Here is an 11,796-nt window from a genome sequence, read left to right on the forward strand (position 1 = left end):
TCATCCAGCCCTCTGCTGTACCACAAGTTTACTGGAATCCCACAGCACTCTCTTCACACCTATGATCTGCTCCGAATGACCATATGATGTGCCGGGTAGCATGACATGGGTGCGGAAGACTCGTCCATTTATCCACCTTAAGATAGGTGACATCCACCACACACAACCCTGATTCATCAAGGTTGGCTCCAGACCATGACCCACTTGCTTGGTGCACAAACCCCTTTCCAATCTCGTCTCCTTTACCATCTGTCAGCACCACAAACTGGCCCGGCTCATGCTTAACTAACTGAGCTGATTGACCAGTAGATGGAGTTGGGTCAAAGAACTCATCAGCACTCTCAAGGTCAGGGTCGGTTCCTGATCCACCTTGTTTGTCGGTGAAAGCAATATTGTCACCGCCAGAAGGACCTTGGTTATCCTTGGCAGCTACACGGGCTAATTTGGCTTTACGGTTATTCACCCTGTTGCGTGTTAACAACAATCATTAAAAGGAATCATTATATAATGGTTACATGAAAACAAGGACACGCTGGCTTACCAATTCTTAAGCTGTGAGGGAGTAATTTCTGAACCCTGCAGTATCAAATCAGTAAACATTAGACTATTATTTCAGGAAAGAAAAAATGAAAATATGATTTTCCTTAATTAAAAGACATGCAAATATTACATACATGAAGACTAAGCTTTTCAGACCATAATTGTATGGAGGCAGCATTCCTCTGCATTTCGGGCTCGTTCTGTAAAGCCTGTTCGATCATGGATATTTGTATGTGATTCAATATATTGCGCTTCCGTTTTTTCACCTGTTTTTCCTCACTCTGCACGTTTTCAGAACTCTGATGACACTATTAGTTATTATAAAAGTCCAAATATTTTCATTTTACTTGACAGAATTGTTACCTGCTGTGCAGTGTTTGCATCCAATACAGGTGTTTCAACATTTTGAGCATCTTCCTCAATTGCCTTAACAGCCCTGGGAGTAGGAGTTAAAGTTGGAGCCACATCTGTCCTCTGGTCTTCATTTCCAGTGACTTTTAACTGGTTTGCTTCTTCTACAGGTGAATTGTCAGATACGCCCTTGCTCCTACCCGCATTTGAAGAATTTTGACCAGTACTGTGGACCTCCTACACAATTAAGTCCAAGATACTTTACATTCATGATCTGAATTATGTGTGGCGATTTATTAGTCATATAAACTTATTATTGAACTTGACAATAAACAAAGATAAGAGGTGAAGTTTTACTGTAGATCGGTTATCAGATTCCTGATTAATTAGCGGTTCCAACTGTTCAATGAACGACCTAAACAAATCAAAAACAGAAATGAAGATAATAACCTCTAACATGTCAAAATATAGCTATACCTAGAGGTGGCAAGATGGGTGTGTTGGTTAATGAAACAAATTAGGTTCAAGTTAAGATGGATCAAATTATGATTTACCTAAACAGCTCCACGTCATCGTTATTAAGGAATCCAGGAATTAAAGATTCCGCATACATGGATAAGGAACCTGCACACACAAAGCATTGTTTTATGTAACCAAAATCACATGCTTTTGAATTTTAATCAACTAGGAGCTGTTGGAGTGATCAATACGCAGGTTTTGGATCACAATGGCAGCCTTTTCAGTTCTAGAATCACTAGAAAGTTCCTTTTGAAAGCACTGCATGAATGTGTTCAGGAAAAGATCTTTCTCCTCTGTGAATAAAACAAAAAGGTATATGGTCAAAATTGCCACTTAAGCAGATATCTGATTCAGAAACATACGGTTATAGTATTCACCTCTACATATATCAGGAATAAAACAAGTGAGATTTGCCACGACTTTAACCAGCAACGATGTTTTTTGGACTGCATAGGAAGTCCTAGGAACACGTGATGGATTGAAAGTGGATTCTGGAACATCTGATGATGTAAGCACACCCAAAACACATCCAGATGCTGTAAAAGAATCATAATCCAGAGTAGCATCTTCTTCAGCAGGCCTAGATCCAGAAGAACACCAACTAGACAAGAAATCCACATGTGGTTGCAAAAATATTGTGGTTAAAACTTCAGTCTGCATGGAAATAACACCAATTTCAATAAATGACATTTATTGTAAATAATTAGTTAGATATGATTACAAATATGTTATTTATATAATATAATGATTCAGAAGGTTTAACACTCACAAAATTGAGGGTGATGTATGATCTAAAATTAGAATCATCAGAAAGAACATCTGTCAATCGCATTGCATTCAGTTGTAAAAGCCCTCTAGGGTATGTTTTGTCTGAAAAAGAAGCTAGTCCGTTGAAATCTCCACGAAATATGACCTTTAGCAATTCAATGACCTATATCACACAATTGCATAGAAGCTTTAGTTTTGTAGGTAATATTATAAAATAAGCTTTACTATTCAAATTAATTAAAAGAAACCTTGGATATAGTAGACTTTGCTAAATTCAAACCCTTGGTAGTGCTGGCAGCCACATCCAAGAAAGACACACTTTCTACTTCACAAAGATTCAGCAACTGCAGAAAGAAAACACTTAATATATAATCATGGTGAAATTAATAAAACATGGTTTATAATTATAACTAGATCTTACAATAGATAGCACTTTTGATTTTAGCCTTGAAAACACAGCCATAAGATAAGAGTCTTCACAGAATGGCAATTTCATGATGTCATTAGCCAGTAAAAGAATGCCGCCTTCACATAGATCCTGAAGGAAACAAAAATTACAGTCAAACCGCATCATATTTATATTCAATTAATATAGATATGCAAATTTAATTAATGAAATACCTTATTCGTAACAAGGCGCTCTCTAAATAACTTTTGTTGGCAAAGTGACTGAAGGAACTGTAACGATGCCTCCGTGTGCTGACATATTCGGTTGACTTCAGCAAGATTTGACTGCATGCTAGTTTTGCCATTTTGAACAGACAGCCTTACTAGAATAAACTGGATGTCCCTATGAACAGCAGCAAAAGATCCAATTACAAATGTATCCACCTGCCACATATTCATCGACCGCATTTTCTCAAATAAAATATTGGGCCAGTACTTTGTAAATTTGAAATAATAGACATAAGGCATAACATGCCACCTTAGGGTGTGCAAGCAGAACCGGTTCCAACTCATTCCATTGTGATGAAACAAATGCTGTTATCAGATTTAAACTGCAAGCCAACAGGGCTGAATGCAGTGCAGCGAGTTGACTTTCCTGAGTCAACAAACATATGTGTGAGTGCAGAACAATAAAGGTAAATATAGGGCTAAACTTATGTAAATAATAGAAGTATGTTAACCTGTCTAAAGCCACTAAGAACCAAGATCATGAAAAAGATTAAATCAAACATCTGTTCAGATACTTTCATGTCCTCAAGCAAAACCTGTATTATGGAAAATGTTTATAAACGAAACACTGAAAATTAAATCAATAATAAGATTAAACTCACTTATGGTATTTACCTGCTCAAGTCTAGAATTACGAGTTGCAAGATCATATAAGGCATGCAAAAGTCTAATCCCGCCCAATAAGTATCTAAGAAGTTCTTCATCTTGTTTGGATTCTAGAAGCTTCGCAATCAGGTGCCATGGTAAATATCTTGCTAGGGTTTCCAAATTAATCTGAATTATCAATATTGCATATCGTATTATCATTAATCAGGTCAAAAGCTTAATGATAGATAATATGACTAATGCAACCTTTACCAACCTGTTTTGATGATTCGTTGCTGTCGGTCCATTGAATGATATAATTATCAGCATCCCTGATTAACTTGCTGAGCTCCAGAGTACTTAGTGTATGCAAATCCTTGACAGCCGAAACCATATCGATAGGCTGCATATAGATGCAATTGACATAATTAAAAATGTTGATAACATGTATTACATTGACTAGACGTGTGTTTTTACGCATGTGCGCGTGTAGAAATAATCATACACACAATAATATACCGTGCAGCGTATATTAACAAAAACACCAATCGCGCACTAAACCTTTAAAAAAAATCCTATACACGATCACGTGTTACTCGTTAGTAGTTCCTTTTCATGGCAAACTAAGACGAATTAAACCGATTTAGAATCCATTCCACGGTAACTGACATAAAACATCAAAAAATGCCAACAAATCTAGCACTGTATATATCACCAACAAGTATATAACTTTCGTTACACCACAAAGTTGCAGGCCACCGTTATGTAATGGTGAAGCACCCCCCCCCCCCCAAAAAAAATCCCGATCTATGAAAATTTTTATACATGTTGAGTCAGGCCGCTTAGCGTTTTCGTCCAAGCTTTGCCACTGCCGTTATGGACGGAAGTTATAATCATTTAGGTCTAAAACAGTGGAACTCAAATAGCTAAATATACAATTATCACAGATAACTACTAGTAATACCTAGAAAAGAGGCACCTAACTTTGTTCCTAACACGGCTTAATAACAACAGTATTAAACAAAACAAACCAGCTGATAAACGATGACTCGTAATAACCGAATCAACAACAAACAACAAAATGAAAGTGAAAATAGAACTCACTTGTACAGTGCTGCTTGACATCTCCTCCTTCCCAGCCCTCATTCTGATATCCGTATTCACTGCTTCACAAATAAACCCTAGGTTTTGGTTAGGGCTGAAAATCGGAAGTAAGTTGTGTAATTTTAGATAAATTGTTGTCAATAGCACAATTAAAGGTTAAATTATGAGGTAATCACTTACAAAGTGTGTGGTAATTGCAGTCGGAGGCGGAAATTTGACGCTAATTATGCAAGCGGTGTGTGGAGTAAGCAGAGACTATTATATACAGATATAGATGCTGCCTCTTTTGAGTGTGTAAAATAAAATTAAATCGTCTGGTAGAAATGAATGAAGGCGTTTGTTTTATAGGGTGTGACTTGTAGTTGTGAGAGACGTGGAAATATGATATACGTTGTTTCATGAATACAATTACAATGATGATATAATCGGTATTTAATGTTTCTTAGATATTTTAGTTTTTTTTTCTTTTATAAACATTTACGGTAAATGTTGTGATTTGGAGTTTAGAGAGATTGAATTTACAATCTTGTCAATTTACCACCATATCAAAGTGGGAATCACATATATTTTAGCTATTAGGTTGTGTGTCGTGGAATAACCTAGTTTTGCTAGTTATTATGTCATGTTATTGCCATGTAGACAAAGAGCAATCTCATGTTTTATGTGTCGTGGGATAACTCAGCTTTGTTAGTTATCGTACCACGTGTCGAATGTCACATAATAATTATTATTTATTTATTTTATTTATTTTAGAAATATAAATACTTGGCTAAAAGTGTAAGATAATATAGAAAGAAAAAGGCCAATGTTCAAATTAAAAAACAAAAAGCCAATGTTCAAAAAAAAAAAAAAAAACTAGCCACGGTGTTTTAGAGAAAGACATGATCAGAAGTGAAAACGCGAAGAGTGAAAGAAAAAAGCATGAGGGAAGGCAACAACACCTGTCTGGCAAAGGAAACGCACTACATGAAAGAAGAAATGGGAGACTGGGTTTGAAGGTCAATCATAACGTTCAAATAGCACAACCATATCATGCACAACACACATGTAAAGCATATGGTGTACAACCTGCTAAAGCATAAATTCACCCAAAATTATAATATTATAAATGTTATAAATTAAAGTTAAACAAAAGGCAAATGATAAAAATACAAACCAAAGTTCAAATTAAAAAAATAAAACTACGAATCAAATTCACCACGGTAAACTTCTTTCTCTTGTTCCATTAAAGCTCGGACCTCTGGCTGTAAGTGCGAGAAGTCTCTCCCGATAAAAGCCAAAGCGTCCTTTTTTGCACGAGCATTTTCGATCCTCTAGTAGCTTTTGTCTCTCGTCGTGCATTTTTTTTCCTTCCCGATGCAGATGTTTTTTTGATCGAGACAATTTCTTCAAGTTTAACGTCCAAACAATTAAATTGGGCCTTAACTTCTGAATCCATTGTGCTTGAACTTTTACTAAACGAACCTCCTCGTTTTCTCGCTGCCTCCTTGCTTTTATCTTTGCCGGTCGAGCGAATTGATTCCTTCGGTTCGGCTTCTTCAAATTCAAGGTCGTGGGCATAATCTTTCAAGTAGATAATACGTGAACGAGCATCCGACGTGGCTTGAGAGGAAGTTGGTTCGCTCACGCTAGATGTTTTGGACCATTTAGCACGTTTTCTCATATGAAGAGGCGATACAAGATGCCACTTTGGTGAAGGCCGGAGAAGTTTCCAAGGTTCCACCAATGTAAACGGTGCTTTGTACATGCCTAAAAATTGTTTATGGGTCTCCTCCATCACATCAAGATCACTTGAACCGCTTGCTCTATGTAGACTGTTTGTAAGCCAACTATGAATGTTGTTGAAGTTGGTGAGTTTGGTTTGCATCTGCGACCATTTGCCGGACAAAGAGTCAGGCCTGCGGTATTCACTCCGACCCATTGCTTGGAAAAACTTAGCCCTTGCCTCCCGCCAAAATTGTTTACTAACCTTACCATCCTCTATAAATATATATATGTATATGTGTATATATATATATATAAAGAACAAAATTATATATACACACACACACACACAAAAAGATTACCTTCGATGGGGTTTTCCGACGAGTCAAGCCACGCTTTGGCCAATGCCAACTCCTCCTCGGGTGTCCACATCTCTCTCTCGGGTTGAAGTTCTTTTGTTTCATTGCTTGGTTTTTTATGTGTTTTCGTTTTGAGATTGTCATTTGTTTTAAGTAGGCAAAGGTTGGGATTCAAGTACTTGAGTGGATGATGGTTGAGACTCGGGTGCTTGAGTAGAAAATGGTGGGCACTCGGGAAGTGGTTGGGATGAGAACATTAGCTCGGGCGATAATATCGGCCGCTACACCATCTCTTGCGTGCGTTGGTTCAAGAAATACAGGTTGTTTGGATCCCCCGGTGTCATCCTTCTCCACACCGGGTTCATCAGGTCCCACGCGTTGAAGGTTGGCCATTGGTTCGGTTGCATTATGAGGTTTTTTTTTTTTAAATACAAGAGTTTTTTATATGGTTTGGAGATTAAACAAGTGTGGTGTAGTGTAAATTGTGTTTGTTTCTATAATGGTTTAAAATAATTATTAAGCTTTTCTTTTTGTGAAATTAAACCGTCGGAGGGGACCAAAATTACACAATAATCAAGATGGAAACGTCGTGCTCATGATGGTGGTGGCCATAGAGGGCGCCTTCAATGATAAGCTCGGCCTAGTGTTCACGGCGCCATCCAGCCTACATGGCATGGATGGGGCCTTTTTTTTTCTTTCCACATTACTCGGCCTTAAAAAAATAAATTAATATAAGCTATTTTATATACAATAACTAATTGTTTACCCGGCGCAACGGTTTGTTTTGTTTTGTTGTTTTGGGAAGCTTTCTAGATTTAGCATAGGCGGTCACTATAAAATCAACACATAAGTGTAGAACCACTAACCGCCATAGCGAAAGTTAGGAAAGCATTAAATCATGTAATTCCTAACGTAGATTATATGAAGTTTAGTGAGGTAAGAAAGGAGGTGCTTTCAGATATGCCTACAATGTTGGGCTAATATTGACCAAGACCCAGGAACTTGATGGACTGACCCATTTGCAGAACTTGGGCCAAGGATACTGCGGTGATGGATCAAAACAGAATGCAGCAAGAAAATAGCAGCATGTGGCATACCAGATTAGAACGAGTAAACAGGAATGAGAACGTTGGGGAATCATGGACGTTGTGGAGCTGCATGGATCGAGAAAGAATAGGAGATCAGTTAGTTTTGTTAGTATTTAATGGTAGCTAATGATAGTTCTGTATTTTGTCTCATTTTATTTTCCTTTGTTCTACATCACTTTTTTTATTAAAGCATTCGACTGATTTACATTGTGTTTTTGATCTTGTTTAAAGCCTCGGACTGATCCAAATCTCACATTTGGTATCAGAGCACTTGTTCTGATCCGTTCGTATGCCTAAATACCTTCGATTCGAAACCATGTCAGCCATAGCAACTACCTCAAACCCCTCAAAAGATAGCTCCTTTCCATTCCAGTGTCCAGTTCTCACATCCACAAATTATAACACCTGGGCAATCAAGATGGAGGCAATAATGGATGCCCACGGGTTGTGGGAAGCCATCGAGCCAGCGGCCGGCGTGACCGTAGACGAGAAGAAGTCCAAACAAGCTCGAGCCTTTATTTTCCAATCGATCCCAGAGGAGGTGTTGGCCCAGGCAGCAAAGAAGAAGACTGCCAAGGAGGTATGGGACTCGCTGAAGTCTCGCTATATCGGGGCAGAACGAGTACAGAAGGCCCGGTTGAGGATATTGAAGAGTGAGTTTGAAGCTATCCACATGAAGGATGGAGAGTCGATCGATGAATATGCAGGAAAATTGTCGGGTATGGTGTCAAAGTTCAATAGTGTCGGAGGGACACTCGGTGACGAAGAGATGGTTCGGAAGTTGTTTGACACCGTCCCCGACCGGTTCATCAATCTAGTAGCATCCATTGAACAAAGTGCTACTGTAGATTCAATGGCGTTTGAAGAGGCAGTTGCTCATTTGAAGGCGTACGAAGATCGGTTGAAGCTTCGTCAAACTTACCAAAACAACGAGAGCAGTTTGTTACTCTCTCGGTTTAATGGAGTACAAAATGCAAAGGGCAGTGTGCGTCAGCAGCAACATGGAGGACGAAGCAGAGGCGACCGGGGTGGTCGAGGAGGATTCCGAGGTCGAGGCCGTGGTAGGGGTAACCGTGGTGGAGATGCGGGGAATCAAGATCAAAGGAACAATGTGAAAGGAAGGGATAAGAAACACATAATGTGTTTCAATTGTAATCAATATGGTCACTTTGCATCCGAATGCAAAGAACCAAAGGAGAAGAAAGAAGAGGCACACTTAACTCAAGAAGATGAGCCAGCAGTGCTCTTGAGTATTTGTGGAGTAGAAGCAACAAACATGGTGTTATTAAATGCAGATAAGGTCATTCCAACCCAAGCTGCTGTCCCAGACACAAGAGATACATGGTATCTTGATAATGGTGCTAGCAACCATATGACCGGGGTTAAAGAGTTCTTCGCAGAACTAGATACAAACGTAACCGGAGAAGTGAAGTTTGGTGACGGGTCAAAGGTACAAGTAGTTGGAAAGGGTACACTATTAATTGAATCAAAGAATGGTGAGCAGTTGGTGATCTCAAATGTCTACTACATTCCAGCACTAAAAAGCAACATTTTAAGCTTGGGTCAAATGACTGAAGAAGGCTATGATATCCGTCTGCATGGAGCAACCCTAAAGATGTATAATGAATCTCAGAGGCTGGTTATGAAGATACAAAGGTCACAAAATCGTTTGTATAAGATTGCTTTGCAAATTACCAAACCCGTTTGCATGTTAACCAAGTTGAGTGAAGAAGCTTGGATATGGCATGCAAGAATGGGGCACGTGAACTTTGATGTACTGGAATCAATGTCCAGAAGATGTTTGGTAAAGGGTTTACCTCACATAGTACACCCAAGACAAGTATGTGGAGGGTGTATGATTGCAAAGCAAACAAGAGGGTCATTTCCAAAAGAGTCAACTTGGAGAGCAACCAAGCCACTGGAGTTAATTCATGCAGATTTATGTGGACCCATTTCACCTCAAACTCATGGAGGTAATCGGTATTTCTTATTACTTGTTGATGATTACACACGTTTTATGTGGGTTTATCTTCTAAAAACAAAAGATGAAGCATTTATTATGTTTAAGAAGTTCAAATTGCAAATGGAACAAGATAGTTCATACCATGTAAAGATGTTGAGAACAGATCGAGGAGGCGAGTTTACTTCACATCAATTTGATGACTTTTGTCAAAGAATGAAGATTAGAAGACAACTAACTACGCCCTACACTCCTCATCAAACGGGGTGGCGGAGCGTAGAAATAGAACCGTGGTGGAGATGACCCGATCGATATTAAAGTCTATGGGAGTCCCGGATCAATTATGGGGAGAAGCGGTTAGACACTCTGTGTACTTGCTCAATCGTATGGCAACAAAGTCGGTAAAGAATGCAACCCCGTATGAAGTGTGGAAGAACAAAAGGCCAAAAGTGTCACACTTAAAGGTGTTTGGGTGTGTTGCTTATGTCAAAGATGTGAGTAAGAAGCCAGCCAAATTAAGTGATCGAGGTATCCCGATGGTTCATTTGGGAATAGCAGAAAAGAGCAAAGCGTATAGGCTACTAAATCCGGCTGATATGAAGGTGGTAATAGCTTCCCCAAGTGAAGTTGTATTTGATGAGGGAAAGAAGTGGGCCTGGAGCAGTGAGCTTAATGTGAAAGGCCCAATAGTGTCTTGGTGTGCCGATGAATTTGGAGATGTTGGTGAAAGTAATCACAGTGGCCAAAGTAAAGAACACAGTGGGAATAACTCAACAACAGAACAGGTGCAAAATGAAGATGATGATGGTGATTCAAATGAAGGTGTTGATACGTTCGATCACACTCCTACAAGAGGCCAACGATCATTAAATGAGCTCTATCAAGAGACCGAACCGATGTCGGATGAACGGGTACAAGAGTTATATGGCGAGTTGATGTTGATTGATGAGGAACCAACTTCATTCGAAGAGGCTGCAGAAGATAGAGCTTGGCTCGAGGCCATGGAAGATGAGTTAAAGTCTATAGAACGAAACGAGACTTGGACTCTAACCGAACTTCCAACGGGCCACAGGCCAATTGGTTTAAAGTGGGTATACAAGTTGAAGAAAGATGCAAAGGGTTGTATAACCAAACATAAAGCCCGGTTGGTTGCAAAGGGGTACGTGCAAAAACAAGGAGTCGACTATGAAGATGCCTTTGCACCGGTTGCTCGTATCGAATCCGTGAGGCTTCTGTTGAGCATAGCCGCCAAAGAGGGCTGGATTGTGCATCACTTAGATGTAAAATCCGCTTTCTTGAACGGGGAACTCAAAGAGGAAGTCTATGTAACACAACCGGTCGGGTTTGAAGTCAAAGGCAAAGAAAGGATGGTGTATCAGTTGCATAAAGCCCTCTATGGTTTGAGGCAAGCTCCGAGAGCTTGGAATGCACGGCTAGATAAAGAACTCAAGGCCCTCGGTTTTAGTAGGTGCATTCACGAGCAAGCCATCTACAAGGTACACAAACAAGATTATGCTCTTATTGTAGGTGTTTATGTGGATGACTTGATTGTAACCGGTTCAAGTGAAGAAAGTATAACCGAGTTCAAAGCCAAGATGATGATGATTTTTGAAATGAGTGATTTGGGCAAGTTATCTTATTATCTTGGTATTGAAGTTAATCAAAGTAAAGATGGCATTACTTTGAAGCAAGAAGGGTATTCTACTAAAATCTTAAATATGGTGGGTATGGAGAGGTGCAATGCATCCAAGCTACCTATGAAGAACAAGCTGCAATTGACGAAAGATGAAGAAGGTAAGCCTGTTGACCAAACCGAATACAGAAGAATGGTTGGGTGTCTCCGGTATCTTATGCACACTCGACCCGACATCACATATGCAGTTGGTGTTGTGAGCCGATTCATGCAGGAGCCGAAAGAAAGTCACATGGCTGCAATTAAACAGATTTTGAGGTATCTTAAGGGTACAAAAGGGTATGGGCTGATGTACAGCCGAGAAGGTAAAGGTGAGCTGCACGGGTATAGTGACAGCAGTTACGGTATGGACTTGGAGGATAGACGAGGATAGATGCAAAGGGTTGTATAACCAAACATAAAGCCCGGTTGGTTGCAAAGGGGTACGTGCAAAAACAAGGAGTCGACTAT

General features: G+C 39.5%; 1 pseudogene across 1 annotated transcript; it reads right to left on the reverse strand.

The window, feature by feature from the left end:
• LOC143552285 (nodulin homeobox-like) lies at positions 1 to 4,583 on the reverse strand (annotated as a pseudogene). The gene is made up of 17 exons (XR_013138623.1): positions 4,543 to 4,583; positions 3,716 to 3,841; positions 3,469 to 3,627; positions 3,306 to 3,389; positions 3,104 to 3,220; positions 2,800 to 3,009; positions 2,600 to 2,716; positions 2,427 to 2,522; positions 2,180 to 2,341; positions 1,788 to 2,064; positions 1,602 to 1,703; positions 1,446 to 1,515; positions 1,249 to 1,306; positions 904 to 1,128; positions 675 to 821; positions 542 to 576; positions 1 to 464 (listed from the first exon to the last, which is right to left on the reverse strand). The product of XR_013138623.1 is annotated as a nodulin homeobox-like (transcript).
• Positions 4,584 to 11,796: the final 7,213 nt, after the last annotated feature.

The sequence above is a fragment of the Bidens hawaiensis genome, unplaced genomic scaffold (genome assembly GCF_021521415.1).
Source record: "Bidens hawaiensis isolate Kalapana, Puna unplaced genomic scaffold, B.hawaiensis_p1.1 tig00016836_1, whole genome shotgun sequence".
In the NCBI taxonomy this organism is placed as follows: Eukaryota; Viridiplantae; Streptophyta; class Magnoliopsida; order Asterales; family Asteraceae; genus Bidens; species Bidens hawaiensis.